Genomic DNA, 21241 nt, shown 5'->3' on the forward strand with positions numbered 1-21241 from the left:
AAGCATTATGGGAACACCTGGATGCGTGTGTCAACCTGTGCATCTAGCCAGCCTGCTTCTTCTCTCACTAAAATCAGCTGCCCTTAATTTGAACAGTAGGAGACATGGGCCTTTTCTACTGCTGTGTTCCTTATCAGAGCTCTATAAATGTCACACCTTTATTTTATTAGTGAAAGACGTATTTTATAAATTAACAATAAAAGCATTCTTGTACGGGAGGTTTTTTGGCCCCTGTTGCGACTCTGAATTCTTGAAGGTTAGATGAAGTGGTCCATAGAAAGGAAGAGAGGAAAATGCTCTGCAATATCCTTTTAAAGAGCCTCTGCAGTAAAGACAATAAATAGCTGATTTGTTACATGGCTTTGAGGGCAGTCACGAATGCAAAGACCACACTTAAATGAACCTGTTCATGAAAGGAGCAGCAGCTTATCCAGTACTGTATCTACATTAGTTAACTCTTCTTGTGATTCAAGTCCAAAACTTCATATTGTTCTATTTCCGCCTGTTCCTCTGCTCTAGATTCCCTTTGTGACACTTTTATCAATGGAAAATCGAGGGAGGGGTTTCCAGCTGGGAGCCCAACAAAAAAACAGGAGGTTCAGTCTGGTTTTCTCACTTGCGCTGCAAGAGCCATTTCAGCACCAGTAATAAAAGAAAAACTACACAAAGAAAGAAAAGACATGACCTGAAATTATTTTATCATCATAAATGCTGCACTGCTCTTTATTCTCTGGTACAGTTAGTCTCACACATTGCCACAATAATTTGCTACCTTGAACAGAGCTCCTTGCAAATAACACTTATTCGTGTTAAGGGACAATGTCAGCTAGAATTCCAGGGAAATGCTAAGAAGAAGTTAACAGCAGCATGGGTCAGATCTGCTCTTTGTTATGCCCTTGCAATTTTTAGAGTTATAGCTGCAATGTCACAATTAAAATAAATAATAAAATACAGTAGCCTGATTGTGTCCTCTGCGAGAGGTGGGAAAACATGCACAAACAACAAGGGAATGTAAGTAGCACACTGGGAGCTGTGCAAAATGGATTTAGCACAGGCACATCTACATGGTTACACCTGGGGTTGTCATTACAGCAGCTCTAGTGCAAGTACACCCACAGCAGGTTGGGTGCTTACATTAGACTTGTAACCTTAGAAGGTGGTTTTGAAAATAAGATCATTTGCACTAACGGGATTTTCAAGGTAAGTCAGTGGGTAGCTTTGGTCTCATTTAAGACCAGAAAAGACTAACAATCATGCATTGGAACATCATGGGACCGCAGACCATTCATCCTGGGAGGAACTTCATATAATAACAACAGAGCTCACATAAATGTACAGGAGCACTGCTCCACACAGATGATAGGCTCCTTGAACTCTTGAGCTATGTACTGCAGCTATTTTCATACACCACCAAGAAGCCCTGGCCACCACCATCTTTTCAAGCAAAAGGACAGATGCCTCAAAACCTTCAACAGCCAATTAACCAGCTATTGCAGACTCTGCAAGTGTCCCAAATACCAAAAAAAAAAATCTTTCTCGCACATACACTGCCTTCATGAGACGGCTGCTCAGGGCACTGTGCCTGTAATGGCTCTGCTGAGAAAATCACCTTTAGATGCAACAGAAATCAAGGCTGCTACCACTGCAAGGCAGTAGCTATCATCCCAATCACCTAAGTTTGGAAAAGCTGCAATAGAGCAAGAGCAGCAAAACTGAAAGAATACTAGATAAAAAGGCATCTAGTGCTTAGACCTGGAGAATACTTAAAGATATATCTTGTTATGGAAGAAAATCAGCAGTCATAATCATCAAACAGCCTGAGTATTCAGAAGGCACCTGAAAGCATGGCATGGTACCCAAATTCCCAGATTTCAGCCTGTTGGACAACTTCTAATAATATTTTCAAAAGGTCATATGGATCTCAGGTACCTAAACCATAAAAAAAAGTTAACTAATAAACCTTGAGAACTGACTGCTAGCATTCTCTGAATATATATTCCAGACCTGCTATGAAGAACAAGTCTCTGGGTACCAGATATCTGCCCTATAGATATTTCTACCCCGGGAACAAGGTGCCAAACGATGGGATGCAACACTTGCAATGTTTCTGATGACACTGCAAGGAAATGTCTTCGTTCCTAATGCCACAAACCTCAAACTTTCTTAAGTAACCTGCTGTAAATCTGGCATCTACTCCATTTTCAACTGAACTTTCTTATTGTGGGTTATATCTTTCCTAAATAAACACACAAACTTCATCAGTGACTATGGCAAACCCATGTATCTGGGTTATGTCTCCAGCTCCAACCATTTACTTTCTTTTCTGCAACATATAGAGAAATTCTTGTTAAGTAGCTGAATGTGAAGCAGCTCAGTTGAGAGTTAAGAAAATGCCTAATTCAAAACTAACTGAAGGGGCTAACTATGTGTGGAAAAAATTAATTTAAGTTGTGCAAAGTCCTATGAAGGAACTAAAGGAAGTTTATATGATCCTAGCACACAATGATCGTAACATGTTACAGAAAAAAGCGACAGGAGGAAATATCCTTTAATACAACACTTCTCAGCTCCAAATCTAGAAAACAGAAACTGAGTAGGTGCCATTAATCAAAGCCAGAAAGGAAATTTCCATACCATTTCTGATCACCACTCTACTCTGTCTAGGGTCTGATCTTTCACAGTGACCAAACTCTGAGAAAAAAAAAGAAAGAAAATTACAGAGAAAATAAAAATAAAATCACCACACCCACAACACAAACCTAATCATTACAAGCCAAAACATGAAGTGGGCGAAAAAATTACTTCCTGTCCCTGCAGGTAAGGTTGAAGTCCTGAAGCACCAGATATGAGAATAATTAATTAGAGACCAACAAGTTAAACAGCCTAACAGGGTCTTTTTAATTTATTAAATATACTTTGCTTTAATCACATTAAATTTTCAGAATTGTACAATAATCTTTGTAGTTTAAAATGACTTTGTATTCATTTTTTAATGGAGAGTATTTTTATTCATCTAACACATTATCCTTTCAAGAAAATTATCATACTTCACTACAAGTACTTAATGAGGCACTAATTAGTGCTCCTATTTCTTACCATTTAAAACTCCTTTGAGAAATGAGGTCAGAAACCTGCTTTAACACAAAGATACTTCTCAGAAGCTGAATGGGAAGGGACCCAAAAGGCACCTATCACTCTTCTTGATGGAAGACATCCCCTTTGAAAACTGAAGCCCAACATGACAGTGATCCCGCTGAACTAAATTGTTGCTAGCCCCCTGCACAGCAGCTGTGGGAGGATGCTGGCCCAGCAGCATACCCCTCTTCACAGTTCATGAGCAATGAGAAGTAATTCTTCCACTTCTTGTTTAACAGGACAAGTTTTACTTTTTCCACTCCCATCAGGGGGCAGCAGGGAAGCTGCTGCCTCTCCCAGGGAACACAGCTAAAGGGTCTATGGGTCTGTCCTATTTACAGCATGCTCCAGAAGCCCCTTATTCCCCGTCTTGCTTCTGCCTGACACAACGACAGGCAGCTCCACTTCCTCAGCCCAAAGGGCCCTGGCTGAGCCATGGCGCCCTGCCAGTGGCTTCAGCCATCCCTGAGCCTCGCCAGGAACGCAGTAGGTAAATTCGGGTAACAAACACCTCCCAGAGCAGGAGTGGCCATTCTGGACTCAAGGAGCTGCTGCTGCGGGTTTAAAGAGCAGAAGCAAAGACCAAGCGCAAGCATTTCTGAAGCTCTCAGGAAGTTTGCAGATACCCACATACTTCACTGCTGCGTTTGCTCCGCATTGTATACTAAACACAATTATTGAAGAGCGGCTCCACAATGGGAGGAGGGGAGGACAGGAAGGCTTCCTTTTGGCACAGCTCCTTCAGAGTTCGAAGGGTACATATGGCCTGCAAACACAGTGCAGGGGATAACGTAAGGATTAAGGGAGGGATCGGAGGAAAATGAGAATGCAGTAGGGTCAAGCATTGATGTTCTGGATCTGCAAGACTGGAATTTTAAATAAAGGAATGGTGGGGGGGATCAACACACACACACACCACCACCACCCCCCCTCACCCCCTTATTTTAATTCCACATCCAAAGGGAGGGATGGATTGTAGGAGGCACCCTGCCTGAAGGGAAGACCTCTGTAGAGCAGAACCTGAGCCCTTCTGCTAGGGGCAGAGACCTGGAGCCTACAGCCTTGGCTGGGCAGCAGGACCTGCAGGACTCTGCCCAAAGAATAGGATTGAAAGCAGACAGAGATAACAAGAAGGGTACCACAAACACCTCCCAAGAGATAGGAGGGGTTTATCTTGGAATAAACACATGTATACAGTGTGTATACCAAGCCTGCAGGGAAGGGACAGCATGTCTGCCCACTGAGTTAGGTGCCTGGATGGCACAGGTCCTGATTGGCCTTGCTGTGCCCATGTAGCCACGCAAAGGGAGCCACATGAAAGTCAGCAGCCTGTGAGACAATGCCTGTACCCACCCCGAATTCCAAAACCTGCTTGTGACCCTGTGTTAGTTAGGGTAGAAACAAAAGCCTGTTCTTCCCACTGCAGGGGATGTCAAGCACAAAAATAAATAAATAAACAACAACAACAACAAACCCCTAAACCATCCACAACAATCCTCAGTTGCAATTTCTACATAATTATTACACAACAACTGCCCATAATGAAAGAATGAATTTATAACCACACACGAGCTATATTTACCAGTGGACTGGTTACAAAGCAAAATAGCAGGAAACCACAACGTGTGCCTTCATATTAGCTCCTCGGTGGTAGTGCAGAGAAGGGCTGCCCATGCAGAAGGGCAGGCTGGGCAGGTGAAACCTGGGCACACTGGCCACTGAGGCGTGCAGCTCTGTGGGGACGGAAGCTGGACCTAGCAGGGCACAGAGATGCCACTAGGAGTTTAAGGTAAGCTATGTAGAGGTAGGGCTAGAAAGACCTGATTTCAGGGTTTAAATAGTTGGCCACCCAAACAAAAACTGAAGGGAGTCTTGCCTCCCAACTTTCCCAGCTTCCAGAAATATTGATTCCTAGAGGAAATTAAAAAAGAGCAACACAGAAAATGAAAACCACTCCACAACTGGAAAGCGCAGCCCCCAGGCAGTCAGGACCCAGGAGCTGAACTGTTCCTGCCCCTTGAAATGAACAGTCACTCCCAGGAACGCTTTGCACTCTTCCCCCATCAGCTGTTCAACCCCCTGCAAAATGGACACAACCCAAACTGGGACTGGAGGACTGTGCTTCATGAGGAGGCCTGATGAGGTGAGCAGCCAAGCCCCGGCTGACAGCTCTTTTATCACAGGGGAGAGTTGATGTGGGTCTATCAGCCACCATGCCTAGCTGAGCTCAGGGGGTGTTCACAACCTTCAAACACTGCTTTTCAGGCACAACTGGTCAAAACTGCCTCACAGCTTTGGAAGTTACTGGAAGTGCAACCAGGCCAATAGACTTAAGGAAAGACAGGCAGCACACTTGTGAGAGCTCCATCTCCTCAGGCTGACGCCATGGGAGCAGGCAGCATCCCCGCTGCCAGCAGCACCCCTGACCACCTCCCCCTGGCTGCTCATCCCCACCTCTCCCTGTGCCAGTACAAACCCTCATGCTTTCCAGGCTGGTGTGAGAATGATGGTGAGATAGATCCAGGAACAGATCCTGCTGAAAACATACCTCTTTTCTTTTTTTTTTTTTTTTTTTTAGGGATTATTTTTGACTTGGATTCTTTCCCAGACCTGGCTCAGAGCATGACTGCACAACGCTTATGTCAGCATAAGGAAGTCATCTGATGAGCACCCAAGGGGGGATGGGCAGGACTGCTGCTGTCGCCATCCCCGCCACCTTAATGAGCTTGTAAAACAGTGGCCTACAGACAGCAGGTTAAAAAGTCACACAGCTTCAGCTAAGAGAGGAAGGCAGATGAAAAAAACCCAACACTATGCACACATCTTACCGACTCACTGCCATGTCAGGCTGCTGCCACAATACTGCAAAAGCACAGGGCCTTTCCTTGAGGAAAAAGGACCCTTCGCCCAGCTCCACCACAGCCCCAAGGCAGAAAGGCCCTCAACATCACCCAGGGAATATCTTGCTCCCTATTAGTTCCTCAACAGGATATGCAGAAAAATATGCACCTTGTAAACTACTGGTATCTCAAAACTACCTGCTCTCCTATCTTTTTGGTCAGCATGCTCCCCTACCCTGCTCTGTCTCTGGACAGGCACCAAACAGCCTAGCCCTAGTTCAAAGCGGAAGCATAAAAGCAAGACAGGGAAGGTGAATGGAAAAAACAACTCTCCTTCCCCATGGGCTATGGGTGCAAACCCACCACAGCAAACAGAATAACCCTAAACACATGCTGTGATGGAGACAAAAATCCATGATCACCGCTTCTGGTGTTTATGCTGACCAGCATGCTATTTTGCTCTGGTGGCAATCAGCAAACCTGTCATGAAAAGAAAGGATGCGCTGGGCTTGCTATCGATCCTTGTAATCCCTGTCTGAGTACAATCATATAGTCTTGAAATGTAGCCCGAAAGGGCACCACTATTCTGTAATTGAGCTGCTTTTGGGAGATGAGTCAAAAGCAGTTCCACACACTTAGATCTCTTCTTGAGGTTGCTGACAATTTTTCCTGGCTTTACAGCCAAATTTTCTGATTCTTAATGTATTTTCTTTACCCTGTTGCTGATAGAGCCACACAAATAAAGAGAAATCTGACTATCCCAGGAAATTATGTAACTGACTATACACAGAGGGGCTGTCAAATATGCACAAAGTAAAGTAACCGAAATAATATGATTTTTCCCCCTCTACTATGCTTCATTTATAGTCATTGTAGGTGTTACATGTAACAACAGTAAGTGGAACTATTTTATACAGTATTTTCCATATTCAGACAGCTATTCTACATCCCCCTGTGCAGCAGACAGTTTCTATAGCTCACTTTGTATTACGGCAACATAGCAAGGCATCTCAAATTAAGCCTGGAGCAACAACTGTTCCCTAGAACCAGGGCTAAAACCTAGCCTCATGAGCGGATGTATCTAGAGTCAGACTAGCTTTTTCTCCCCAGCAAAGTTTGGACATTGCCAGTAGCTAGCAGGCAGCAGCACAAGCCTCTGATGACCCAACTCTTGCCTCTCAACAGAGGCAACCAACAGCATGAGCAATGCATGGGGTAACCCCCAAAAAAAACTATTTTGGGATGGCACATGTGCTGCAAAAGAGCTGCTATACACTACAAGGGATGAGCTCCTGCTTGTAAAACCTTGGAAAAATGCTAGGGAAGAAGTACGTATTGCTATTTAGCACAAAGCTTGTGGGGCTTAGCGGAGGCCTTGACTGACAGCACTGCTCCCTTCCTATTGCTCATAGTGGGAAAGAAGCAACACTCAGTTGAAAAAAAAAAAAAAAAAGCAAACCATGAAACACACCCAACTCACACCATATCCAAACCAAGCAATAAAGGATAAAAAATAAATGCATCCCAAGTACCCACTGTGTTTTATGTTCTTTTTCTCATCAGTTACAATTCCTGTGATGTTAATAATATGTACAGTGACAAATAGAGGACACAGCAAGATGCACAAGGAGAAGGTCAATGCATGCCATTAGACAAGCATGACATGCCACACTCAGAAGATAACACACCCAATGGATTAAGTATCATTCAGTACTAGTCACCATATTACTGCATCCAAAACTGGATCCAAAAATACACAGGAAAACACATATTCCAATCATGGCTAAAACAGTAGTACCAAGCAAAATACATTGTATTAACTTAAGTGTGTTATGACAAATTGTCCATTTTAGCTGGAAAACGGAGAAATGTGGCCCTGAAAAAGGATCATAACAACACTGACCTAACAACTGTTAAGTGTTCATATTCAACATACATTCTAGCATAGTCATAAATCAGGTATGGGAAGACGAGAAAACAGGTTAAAGAGCTGAATGTAAATAATAAAGAAAAGTTGAAGACATAACTCAGAAATGTGAGCTAAGAAATATGTGCACAAGCATGTGAAATTTAATACAATTCCTAATTCAGGTATCTCAGATCACACCTGTCTTTGTTTTCCAGGCCTCAGTTTCAGAAGTTTATTATTTTTCTCATTCATGGTTTCAGAAGGACTGCTGTCTCGTTAACAGTGACGTTCTTCCCTCCAATTTACACAACACATTCCCACTGACTCCAACCAGCCTAAGGTTAACTACAAATACAATGGAAAAATTTGAGGTAGGTTATTGCCTTTATTTTCCGTTTTTGTTTGTTTTTTTTTTTTTCAGATGTGCTATTAGGCTATTTATAATGAATATCAAATGAAAACTTTTCTGAATTAACAATTAGGACAAACAAAGGCTCTAATATTTTACAAACCCATTTGATGTGAAATACTAGATATGTGTTCTAGGCCTCAATTTTTCAGACCTTTATTGTTGAATTCTGACTTTCATTCCATTAGCACTCTCAGTTTATTAACATAAAGCAAAGCCTTGTTAATTTGCAATAATGTTTAGGATACCTACTCTAAATTAATGGAAGAAATCAATAAATTCATCAATCAACAAAAATGAACAGAAAAGAAAAAAGATAAAATACATTCTGTTCTATTACTAAACAATAGTTCAGTAAATCCTAAATGGTGTTTTAATTATTCATGCAATATCTCTAATGCATTAGTGAATATGATGTATAGCATATCCACTTAAAATAAATAAATAAATCTTAGGTCCCAGTTCAGGAATGTGGCTCCTTTGTGGAATACAAAGGAGGCATCTGAATACCTTTTTGTATTTGATTCTACATACTCAAGTACTGTCCTGCCTTAGATTCAGAATACAAGACAACTTACTTCCCAGCACGTCTCTGCTGAGTGCAAATCCATACAGAAAGTCAGGCAATGCTGCACACTCTGTAACAGACCACACAACACAATCACAGGGCAGGAGCCCCTCTCCACCAGTCCTGCCACAGCCAACAAGCAAATTCCCAAGTTGCAGCTTGAAAGGGAAAGCAATCTCACATCTTGACATCCTACTGAAAAAAATTAGGATAAAACAATGAGCTAGTGACTATGTTTGCCAAGAGAAGCCAGGGTCTAAATTCTGAGTCTGCCTTGCTGCTCCACTCCTCCTTTTTCACCAACATGCACAATTCGGTGCATTTTCTGTACACAGCGCTATGCGATTCTCACTCATTCACTTCGATGCTCAGGCTGCACACACTCGGTAACTATGTGTAACTAGTAGCAATCATTCCTGTACCAGGAGAGACACCAGTAGCACAAAGCAAGCTGCAAAACCCATGAGTGAAATTCTGGGTAGAGGTGGAGTTTTTCAATGATGGTGAGCTCCAGAAGGGAGGCTTAAGTGCACAGAGCTCCACAATTACCGGCCTTTTCCGTTAAAAGCAGGGCATAATAAAGGGTTAACAAGCCGCTACTGCTCACATTATTTATTAATCCACACCTCCCTTACTTAGCAACTTCCTCCTTAAGTCCTGGCATCTCTTCTCCACTTCCCTCACCATTTTGGGTCCAAGATCATCATCTCATGAAGTTTCTCCTCCCTGTCCACTTCCCACAACCCAGTCTTTGTCCTGGCTCCCTACAATGCTCCATGCCTGGACAAGCTCCACACTCACTCTGAATTTATTGCTCTCCTGCTCTTCCATGCCTGTAAAGCAAGTTTTCACTCAGTCACCCTTGCATGCCAAGATGAGAAGCAGTGCATGGAAGCTGGAAAACACATGAGCAAGCTCATGAGCAACAGCTACCAGGAGAGCAGGGCTTTGTCACTAGAAACCCAAGGTGGAAATGCTGTGGGTCTTACTTAGTTCAAAGCCGAAATGTTTCTGTCTAGGATGTCTGTTTGTATCTCAAGTCACACAGAAGCCATTAGTACCAATAATGTGTCATTACGGGGGCGTCAGCAGAGACTCTGCAGCTAAGGTTAATTTGAGATGCATAATTTAAAGCAGAACTAAAATCCCTCCATTTCACACTTTGATGACTGAATTCAAATCATTCTTCAGATTTGACACAGCAGCTCTTAAGGGGACACTTGCACTCATCCCTTTTCTCCCTTTTTTTTTTTTGTCAAATTTTACAAGCTATCTACTGCAGAAGAAAAAATGTTCTCCCTTTACAATCACTTTAACCTGTTTTCCCCTCACATTTCTTTTCTGCAGCTTCGTATTTCACACATTCATTCTGACATGTTAGAATATGCCTGATACAGGCCACTTCTGCGATTTAAAAACACAAGACTGAGTTAAAAATTTCACTCATCATAACCTCAGTGATTTTGCCAAGAACAGCTGACAGCACTGCTTATCTTGAACATACCACATCACTTAGGTAACAGTAGTACCCACATAATTTTCTGTCCTCAGAAAGTACTCTGAACATCCTGCTAAAATATATGAGACATAGTTCTTGTTTTTCATGCCGAAAACTGAGGCAAAGACAGAAGCATGCTGTGGTTCAACAAGTGCTTCAAGCTCATCCAAGACTCCCAAATCTACTGATAATTTGTTTTGTCAGGCAACTTCCCTGAGCGCAGCTGATAAAACAAAAAATAATTAAGCAAACCGTCATCACAACAAAACAAAGCGGTGTGATAGGGAGATCTCCAAGCTGCTCATGCAGAGATGCAACACTTCTCTATCAAACGCCTTCTGCCTTTTACTGTGTTTTCTTCAATAAAGCTCATGTAACGTTACCAAAATGCATAGAAACATACATCAACTTTTATCATCTGACACAACTCGATTTTGCTCTGAACATTCAAGAAATCACAGTTCAAGCACACAGACATTCTTTGGAGAACTGCCCTCCATGCTAAAAATGGCAATGGAATTGCACAAGGGGAAAGGGGAGGAAAAAAAAAAAAAAAAATTCCAAGAAATTTTTGACTCACCCATTGTTATTCATCAGGTTTTTGGAGCAGAGAATGGAATGCCATCAAACTGAAACTGACAGTGCTATTTTCTGAACCTAAGTGATGTCAATCCTTCACAAAGCCCCAAGTGCTGAGAAAATTTTTCTCTGCAAAATTTTAAGAATGACTCTCAAATTTTATTAGGTGGTGGTGGTGGGAGAACACAGAGCTAAAAGAGGCACCTGAAATTAAACTACGTAGGTGTGCTTTTGAACACTGAGATTATTAGGCTTCACAGCTTTGTGCTATCTGTGATTCAGACTTGGTGCCACGGGTGTCAAGAGACCTGGGACCTAACTGGAGCTCTGTAGAAACCTGCAGCTTTGTGTCTTATCTTTCCTTTTTTACTATATAGTAAAAAATTCACCCTCAAAGCAGGTTTTTGCACTCAGTACAAACCTGAATCATTTTAGTCCACAGATTTTACTGTCCAGTTAACTTTCACCTAGCAAAGCAGATTTTTCTGCTGTTTAATTCTTAAGGTTTTCAGAACAACATGGTGTCTAACAGCTGAAATGGCTTCAATAAAGTTCTGAAAATAACACGTACTCTGGCACGCCAACACACTATTTTTAATTGTAGCTCATTAAAGATGTAATAGAAGAAGAATTACATTCACTTCCAGCACTGTTCCATCAATGCAGTGAGATAATCATGCTGCTGTATCATACATAAAGCACTATTTATGTGTAGTGGTTTAGGTAATTTAATGGAAAGACAGAAAGCAGTGATTCACCCCTTGTTCTAGCTGTTGCTGCAACATGGCTTTTGCCTATCGCAGGGCCCAAGCAGGCACACAGAGTGATTGGTTTCAAATGTTAGTAAAACAGAGACCTGGAAAATGAAAAGAGACAAGTCAGTTAAAATGCTGAACAAAAAGAAAAAAACAGAGAGGAAAAAAAAAAATCAATCTGGATTGCAAATGAACAGTGCTTTACAGAGCAGAGTACAAATGCAGGCTTCTGAGGTAATTTAAACCAAATGCAGACTGAAGCTGAAGTAGTTTGGTGAGTCAGCACAGTGAAAGGACACTAAAATTACATGCGAGAAAAGTGCAATCGTTTTGTATAACATGCTGTATATTCCAGATTTACCAGGAAAAAAAAAAAAAAAATCATTGTCTCCTTTGTGTTGTGTTGCCTTCATTTCCATTTGGTCTCAACCTCTACCTTCCAGAAACAAACTGCATGCAGGCTAACTAGCTGTGAACTCTGCTGTCTAAGACGTTCATCTCCCTTTCACTAAAATTTCCTCTCTATACCATGGCAACATTAATAAACAATCATTGGCATGAATGCTACTGACCACCTTCCACGACTACTTTTCTCCGGAAATAAAAAAATAAATTAGTAGTTAAAACCAAAACTGCCGAGAATCATTACAGGCTCTGACAATGATTAAGTGCCTCCCAGATTCTGCCATCCCAGAGGTTTCAGCTACATACAGCTTGGTGCAGACCAGGATTTCAGCATTAAATATGCTCAGCATCAGTCAAGGAAAAGCTTAGCCTTGTATCTGCCTCGAACGTTTCAAAAACTATAGCCATTTTTAAACTTACAAAGCAATTTTCATCTCCATTTTCATCTCATTCTTGCCTAATACTTTCACAAGAACGTAATTCAGTGAAAGCCACAACAATTGCTTGTTCAACAGAGACTGCCACTCTCTGAAGTGCTTTCTGTGATAGATTTGTAAGGACAGACGTGGGTAGAAACGAATAATCCAAAAATATCCACAATAGATAATGAGCAGAGTCTAGAAAAAAAAAAACAAAACACACCACCACGTACTGCAAATGCAGCCCAAATTGGAACAAATGTCTACAGTAGCAACAGCACAGGAAGAGCAAAATGTTATTGTACATTACTGGCATGCAGCCCGTAATTACAAAAAATACTGCAGTATTCCACAGTAACAGCGTAAAATATTATCATTTCAAACAAAGCAGCTGCAGCACCCAGCCCACAGCAACCACGTTGCAGAGAGCCGGGGGGGAGAGGGCAGCCGGCTGCTGAAGGACTCCCTGCTGCAGAGGGTGAAGGGCCACAGGGTCAGCAAGCCCTCGGGACGGCTTCACCTCGCACCCTCGACTCCACCAGGGCACAAAGGACAACTGCGCAGCAGCAAAGGGTTCCCACATGGCTCCAACAGAGCCCTCTAGCAGAGAGAAGCACACTGGCTGCTCTGCATTTGGCCTCTCACTATAGTGTGCCTTCTGCCAAATCGCATTTTCACAGTGCCTCTGATTCATTAAAATCCTGCCCATTCCAGCTCCTCTGTGCTAACCCATGATACCCGGCCCCCTCTAACACCATCCCAACAGGTTTTTACAGTGGGCTAGCAAGAGGCTCCTGAGCATCAGCTGACATACACTGAAGCTGCAATGGCTATCATTTGCCTCCCCAGATACCAAGCAGTTGCTCTACTACTTATCAGCAAAACAAAATACAATATGCACAGTTTATTGGCAATGCTCTTCTTGACCACTCCACCCAAGGACTGCCAGCACAGAGCAGTCACACCAGGGCAAACAGAAACACCCCAGAAGTTACAATTAAGTCCATCTGCTAACTGGCATGCACAGCACACAAATCAGTAGTGCTATATAATCATTCACAGAAATAACATATATCACATTTGGTTTCTACATGGATCATGAAAAAAGACCAGCTAAGGAGCCACATGGTTTTTCCAAACTTTATGCACCCAGAGAACTAGCGAGCAAAGGAAAAGAAATGCACAACACTGAACAGTGAGATTAGAAGAAAAGGAAATGCTGCTCAAACAAGATACTTATTTCTAACTCATTTCCCTGTTTTCGGCTGGGATAGAGTTAATTTTCTTCCTAGTAGCTGGTGCAATGCTGTGTTCTGGCTTTAGTCTGAGAATAATACTGATAACACACTGTGTTTTGGTTGTTGCTAGGGAGTGCTTACTCTAAGTCAAGGACTTTTCAGTCTCTCATGTTCTGCCAGTGAGGAGGGGCACAAGAAGCCAGGAGGGAACAGAAACAGGACACCTGACCTAAACTAGCCAAAGGGGTATTCCATACCACAGAACATCCTGCTCACTGTGTAAACTGGGGGAAGTTGGCCAGGAAATACCAGTCACTGCTTAGGGATGAGCTGGGCATTGGTCAGTGGCCAGTGAGCAACTGTATTGTGCATCACTTGTCTTTCTCAGGTTTTATTTCTCTTTCACTTTTTGTTGTCTCCCTTTTCATTACAATTATTGTTATATTTTGTTTCAATTATTTAATTGGTTTTATCTCAACCCATAGGTTGCACCTTTTTTTCTGATTCTCCTCCCTATCCCCCCAGAGCAGGGGTGAGTGAGCAAGCAGCTGCATGGTACTCAGTTACCAGCTTGGTTTAAACCACAACATTCCTGCTTCCTATACAGGCTGCGAACAGTACAGATTCTCTGGATGAAACTGCAAAGCCTGAGCTTTGCCTCAGCTGTCAGTGCTGCCTCAGGTATTGCGCATCTCCCCACAGTCCAACAACTCTGAAACACACAAACACTTCTGGGCAGTACCTTTTAGAGATGTTCGAATCATCACGAAAACTGTTTTCATACTGCCAACCAGAAAGACGGTGGTTTTAGGACGGAGCAAATTAACTGCCATACCTAAACACCTCCAAGCTCACCAGCATTTTTCATTTTTCCCATGCCAGCTTTTCCCTGCCAAACACAAAGGAGGCTGTAGTACATATATGCAATAAACTGCAGTAATGCATGCAGTAGATTGAAATACTGCATTCACTGGCTTATGGATTCAAAGTCTCACTGGGAGTGCTGCAGATCTACATAAAGACTGGGTGGCTGGATTTGACTCTCTGACATATGTAACAGATGTGTAAAGTAACACATAACCAGATGCCTCTCTAGTAAATGTACAGCTACAGACTGAAAATCCCTAAAAAGTTGTGCCCAAGGGCAAAGAAGAAGTGGGAGAATAAGAGCAGTGTCCTATATCTAGTAAGAAAATAAAAGTTTTAAGCTTTATGAATTTTTTCTCTACATACAAGAAACAGATTTTTCATGTCTGTAATTCAGCTATGGTATTATGAGAGAGGGTTTCTAAGCAGCTGGGGAGTCCAGCCACTGTGACCTAGTTTGCTCCATGCTAGGCTGATCAACTGTTTCTTGGCATCTGTGAAACTTCAAGGTCCTACCTCCAAAACCTCCACTGTGACTCCAAAAACCTTCAACCAGAAGGGGAGTCTGACTCCTCAGAAGGAAAACTCCTCTGGACAAAAATCATATGGCTGTGTAACAGTAATCATCACGGAGGCCCCTCTCCACCCCCTGAATTGGTGTGTCCTGGACACAGTGGCTTGGAGAAAATAGCTGGTGTGCTTTCACAATAACCTTCTAAGGCAGATGAGAATGGTGGGTGAGAAAAGGCAAGAACTTGTTTAAAAGCCTCAATTTAAAACTTCTGGGTGCTTCCATCTTATGAAGTAAGTTAAAACCACTCTCTACTAGAAACTGTGTGAACCACTGACTTCAGATCTGGATCCTGCCTTTTGCAAAGCTGCTGGTGGGCTTGGATCCAAGGCTTTGGTTCAAGCTCTTATCTACTCCATACTAAAATGACTTATACCATACGTCCTTTATAATAAATAGCCTCACAGTAAGGAAGCACAGTATTGGCATGTTTCATATTTACATCACTCTTCTGAAAGCCAATGCACATGGTTTAAGGAAAGAACTGGAAATATTACAGCTTTCAAATACTTTGCCTTATGTGGTTTACAGCCAGAATAGTCAACAGCTATGTAAGCTTCACCCACTTTTACATCGTGTGTTAAGCAGGGCAAGTCCCAGGTAATGCCCACCAGGGCTGAGCAGATCAGGCACATTGGTAGCAGTAAAGGCACAGCCACATCCCACCACAGCAATGCACTGAGCTGGGCCACTCCACTCTCCCGGCTCGCCACAATGAAGGTCTCCACTCTCCATCACCACCACCTCCTCTTTACAAAGGCTCACACACGCTTACAGAAACAAATGAACAATTCCATTATGTGCCTGGCAGCCTGTGCACTTTCTTTCTGATTCAGAACAGAGGTGCCCCACTGAACAGGGGGGAGGGGGAGGAATGACTAAAAAAATCTAAGCGAGTCTCCAGCAAGCACACATATTATCAAAGCCTCATTTCCACTTAATGCAAGTTGCTTTGGGAACTAATGCAGCTGACTTGAGAGGAAAACACAAACAAACAAACAAACAACCTCTTTTTCCATCAGCTGGGGTGCAGAATCAAGCCAGTGCCATCTTTGTTGAAGAGCTCCATGAAACTAATGGTTTAAGAGAGCTGAGGAGCATGGACAGGGGACAATTTGTGACTGAGCACTGCCATCTGAACATGGCACACTGACAGCTGAAAGAAGAGCAAGAAAGAAAGGCAAAACAAAACTGGCATGTGTTTAATCTGGGCAGGCTCAGTCCCCTGTATTCACTCCCAGTGAAAAACACAAGAGAGGAGGAAGTTGGTCCCTTTGGGTGCTCAGCTCAGCACCCACATAACTCCCTGGCACACACCAAAGGACCTTCTCTAGGCACTCAAAAGGGGGCAATATTTATTCACATGCTGAAAAAAAAAAAAAAAAGGGCAGGAGTAGTGCTACAATTTAATGTACCTTAAAATGAGTCTTCCGCCACCAAAGAACTTGCCTTTCTTTAATACTCCGCAAATGAGCTCCTCCTGCACTCTCCGATACAAAGAAAACTAAAAACGATTCAAGTTTTGTGACTACAACAGAAATCTGATCAAATTATTATAAAGACCATACAGGTGCTACAGAGATACCTTCCCCTGAACTTCAACACACACTTCCTCCAAGAGCAACAAGGAGGCAGCTGTGAAAGGAAAATCATACATATTATTCTTGTCCGACGTCAATGAAAAGACTACAGGAATAAAAGCATTTGGATTTATGCTCTGCAGAGCTGAGGAGGAATGCTTGCCACCAGAAGACTGGGACAGAGAGAAAGCAAAGGTGGGCTGAGAGTGATCACACATGGGTCACTGTAGTGCACTCCTACCTCTCGCTAGTTTGGACAAGACTGTCACCCTATGCCTGAAACAGGGCTCGCTCCAGAGAGGAAGACATTTCCCCACCTGAGCCACAGGGATAGGGAGAGAGGGGAGGGTGAGAATCAGAGCCCCTAAAGGGCGTACAGCAGCAGTTTCAAGCAGATTTGCATCAGTACCTCATTTCACAACTACAAAAATCACCTCAAGACTCCCACCAAGAGAGTCTCGTATTCCTTTTTGGACTCAGTCTCTAGTGCAAGACCTGCACATAAAAAGGAGCTGGCTATACTGATTTGCAGAAGTTTTCAGATAAATCAGTACCAATACCTACAGGACTATTACAGTTTCCCAAGCAATGGCTCTTGTCCACTAACCAGAAAGGAAATATTTAGCTCCCTGAAGTGAACCTGTTGATTTCAAAAGAAACTTAATAGCTCTATTCCTACAAAGCAAATACTGAGCAATCACCAGGGGCCGGCTATGCCCTCCTCTCTTCTGAAACATGGTAAGCAACAAGGTCTGCAAATGCCACCAGCCAAAGGGGTTTGATATTCTGCACATTTGTGGGATTGTATCTCCTGCTTCTTCCATTTTCAGTGGATCTTTTTGATTCTGCAGCTTTCTTACAGCAGTTTTGTCTCTTTCAGCATAATTGGGGGGCAATACAGAGTAAATAACTTGAAATTCTTATTTAAGAAAGAGGCTGGTGGTTTTAGTTTTCATTTATGCAGCATTTTCAGTGGTTAAAAGTTTTACAATTGTAACATTTTCTCTTTGCTAGACAAAAAAAAAAACAACTGGGAGGTCATTCTTTTCTAGTGAGACATGAAAACAAAAAAATGACGATTTAAGGGAAAAGGTGAGCTTTTCCCTGTTACTCTTGATTGCCTTTATTAAAAAAATTATTAACTCAGGACCACAAAATTCCACCTCACTCAGGGAACTCTTAATTCAGCTGCTATTCAAATATCTAAGTGCAATCTGCAACTCTAGTTATGAAATGGGACATTATTTGCTTTCTACATTTAACTCTACTTGTTCAAAGACACACTGATGAAGCAATTAGGGCAGATATATTATTAAAGTCTCTGTTAAAAGTTTGGTATTTCAATGAGGCACTTAAACATAAAAATGAGGACTATATGTTTAATACAAAAATATCATGAATGCTATAAAATCAGATGACTCATGACATTATCACCAACAGTAAGAGAATTGTATATGCATTTTTCTGGCTGTGCATTGTGTGTTTTTCAACAGCTTTCTTCTGCACAGTTCCCATAGAACACAGACTCTAAACTTGGAAATATTTAGGCCCATGCCTAACTTTTCAGGGAGAATAGTGTCATTGATTTAAAGAGCATTTAGCCCTTAAAAATGTTAGAGTGATTGCCTGTTTGTGGGATTAGACCTCATGGGGCCCATTTTCAAAAAGATAAGTGCATTACACATTCTTGCTGCTGTTTCTGGGTTTGCCATTAAAGTTCTCTCCCTCCCTCTCCCATCTGTTTTCATTGCCTCCGACAGAAATATCACAACACTCTGGGGTAAATAATGATTAATTTAATTACAAACTAACTGTAACTTTTGCAAGACCCTCCAATAACTTACCTCGAATCATGTGAGTGTTTCAAGATGCAATTGCAAATCTTCTTTTTTCCCCTTTTCTCACAGGAGGTGTTGCAGTCTTTTTTTTCTGATGTTTTGCATTAAAACACTCCCTGTACTCCAGGATCTTAAATGAAAACAAAACAAGAAACACTCAGAATGAAAATGTCATTTCAAGCCATTGGTGGGTGTCTCAGGGGAAATCCCTGACCTTTCTCCAATGTATATTTCATTATCTAACCAAGTGTGATAACTCCCCACAGCAGAAGCAGCATGAACACTCTTCTGTGGGCTGTCCTTAAAAAAACAGCCCCAAAATCCCCTAAAAACAAAAACACACACACCACACCACAACCCCACTATTCTAGACCACTCAAAAAATGTTACTTTAAAAACCTGCCATACAGTACACTACAAACTATTCATCTAAAGCACAATTCAGTATATACCAGACTCCACAAATTTATGAGGGTGAAAAGAGAAGAAAGTCCAGAGATACAAATCAGACCAAAAAAAAAAAAATAAATCATTATGTAAAGTATCAAACTCTTACATGGGAGAGCAATCGGCAGTTTTATTATTATTACTACCACTCTTGTTATCACTAATAAAATGTATATGGCCAACTCCCTAAATCTTCACTGAGTTACTGTAGTATTTCTGTAGTAGCGGCGTGGGGGAAGTAGTAGCTGTGCTGGAGAAGCAGTGCAGCGTTAGCACGACAAAACCCAGCCGGGCTGACGAGAGAAGAAGGAAGGGAGGAGGAGCGACAAAGCAAATGAGTAAGAGAAACTGGCAGGTCTGTAATACAATCAATTTTGACATTCTCCACCATCACCAAAAAAAGGTCTGAATAAAGGAGTTTGAATTTTCAGCGAGTGCTGCTTCCAGAAGCCTTTCTACCCAGCCTCCATTTCACCCCTCCTCCCTCTCCCATACCTGCAGCAAGGCGGGCCAGGAGCTGGCTGGGTACCTAAGCCTCCAAACCAGGCTCTGTCAGCAGGAAAATCCCCTGGCTGTGAGAAGAAAACACTGCCAGACAGTGCAGAGTTCGCCTTCCCTCTGAGAGCACAGTCTTGCATTTGCATGGCCCCTCCGGATTAAAGGCATCCCAGTTATTTCTCTACAAACAAATTTTCGGACCAACAACTATATTCATTCTTGTTCTGTAAAAAGTCTGAAAGACAAACTGTTCCCAGGGCTACACCTGTGCCTATCCCCACTGAAGCCAACAAACTTTCAAAACACAGTGAAGAACAGGGGATGTGACCTTGCAAGCATGTAAGCCAGATCACTTTGGTTTTCTTCCTCAGCTAGGACAAACAGCACTGAATAATTTTTACACTGCTTTTAATTAAGAAACAGAGGGATTATCCACAGCCTCCTGGGGATGTATGTACTCCAGAAAATACAACTTTTTCAAAAGCAGTCAAATTCTAAAAGTACAGCTTTCAACATCACTGTTTATTCCCCCCCACACACACACACTGAGAAAACAATCCAAAACTCTGAGCAGGCCAACACAAACAAGGGGGAAAGTGGGCTTCCCTTGACACCTGCACAAAGGCTGCGCCTGCGTCACCGCTCCCCTAAGCTGCTTACAGTACAAACAAATCCAAAATACTCCATTTAAATTACCCTGCTCCCCCACTCCACGGTGCCTGTTCTCACTTAGACGGTGTTGCTGCTTTCAAGGAGCCTGCTCTCACTCAACATGAGTAAAGGTTGCAACAGCTAAGCCTACAGACTTGCAGGAAGAGGACAAAGCCTTCTAAAGCTGCAACACAAATCCAGAAGGCTGGAAGTTCAAAGTGAAATAAGGACAGTCTGTCCATGACTCATGCCACCTAGAAACCATTCTTAATTTAAGAAAGTGTTAAAAGGATTATTCTATGGAGTGTCACCCTGCTGAATCAACTAACTTCTGCTTCTCATTTTTTTTACCCGACACAAATACAAGGTGGCCAGGGATTCTATTTTAAGATTAAAATCAGCATAAAATCCTCCTGTTCTCACTCACATATTTATATTTTTAATGCTCCATTTAAAGAGACAAAAATGCTGTTTGAGGGACAGATATCCAGCTATCCTCCAGGCTTTTTGCATGACCTATGGGCAAATGCTATGTGACACTTCCTGAAGGGCTGAAATAGCTCTGAGTGACACTTGAGCTTCTACAGGGCAACTGAAGTGTAAGAGTTTGGCTCCTAATGCACACTGTCACGTAACCCAAATATTCCTGTGCCTCAGTTTCCCCTTCCTGTATAGCAAAGAGTATTCCCCCATCTCGGAGGGCTGATGCAAGGAACACAACACCCATGCTGATTTAGTGGATAATCTGGTAACATGGACAAAGTTATAGATCTCTCAACTAACATGAGGCTGAAACTTGACATCCACAGAAAAAGGCCCTATAAACCAAAATGAGGAGTGAGTCATCAGACTGGCCCTCAGAAACCATTTTGCTGGATAGACATTTCGCTCATACAACTATCCTCTCTTGGGTGCTCCCAGCAAGCGTGGGGGAGACTGAATGGATTCACTGTAGTCACAAAACAGTTTTACAGCTGCTGAAAAAAGGCCCATTGTAGCCCTGCATTCTACTATCTCGAGTAGCATACATTAAT

At 42.4% G+C, this 21241-nt stretch overlaps 1 protein-coding gene across 28 annotated transcripts in view; it reads right to left on the reverse strand.

Annotated features, from left to right (window-relative positions):
- Positions 1–21241, reverse strand: part of ATXN1 (ataxin 1) — a 223584-nt gene that overhangs the window by 140809 nt on the left and 61534 nt on the right. For 21 of the 28 annotated variants that reach the window (XR_008974250.1, XR_008974248.1, XR_008974254.1 and 18 more), the window contains one exon: positions 18618–18741. The exons of 2 other annotated variants lie outside the window; for them this stretch is intronic. The gene's annotated coding sequence lies outside the window, so the exon portion shown is untranslated. Of the gene's footprint in view, positions 1–11516; positions 11795–12072; positions 12716–16223; positions 16560–16608; positions 16698–18617; positions 18742–21241 lie in introns of those variants that run through there. 5 more of the 28 variants (XR_008974252.1, XR_008974253.1, XR_008974251.1 and 2 more) reach the window with 5 other exon arrangements.

This window comes from Pezoporus wallicus, unplaced genomic scaffold (genome assembly GCF_028554395.1).
Source record: "Pezoporus wallicus isolate ANWC-B61680 ecotype Strahan unplaced genomic scaffold, APGP_CSIRO_Pwel_v1 contig_5485, whole genome shotgun sequence".
Classification (NCBI taxonomy): Eukaryota; Metazoa; Chordata; class Aves; order Psittaciformes; family Psittacidae; genus Pezoporus; species Pezoporus wallicus.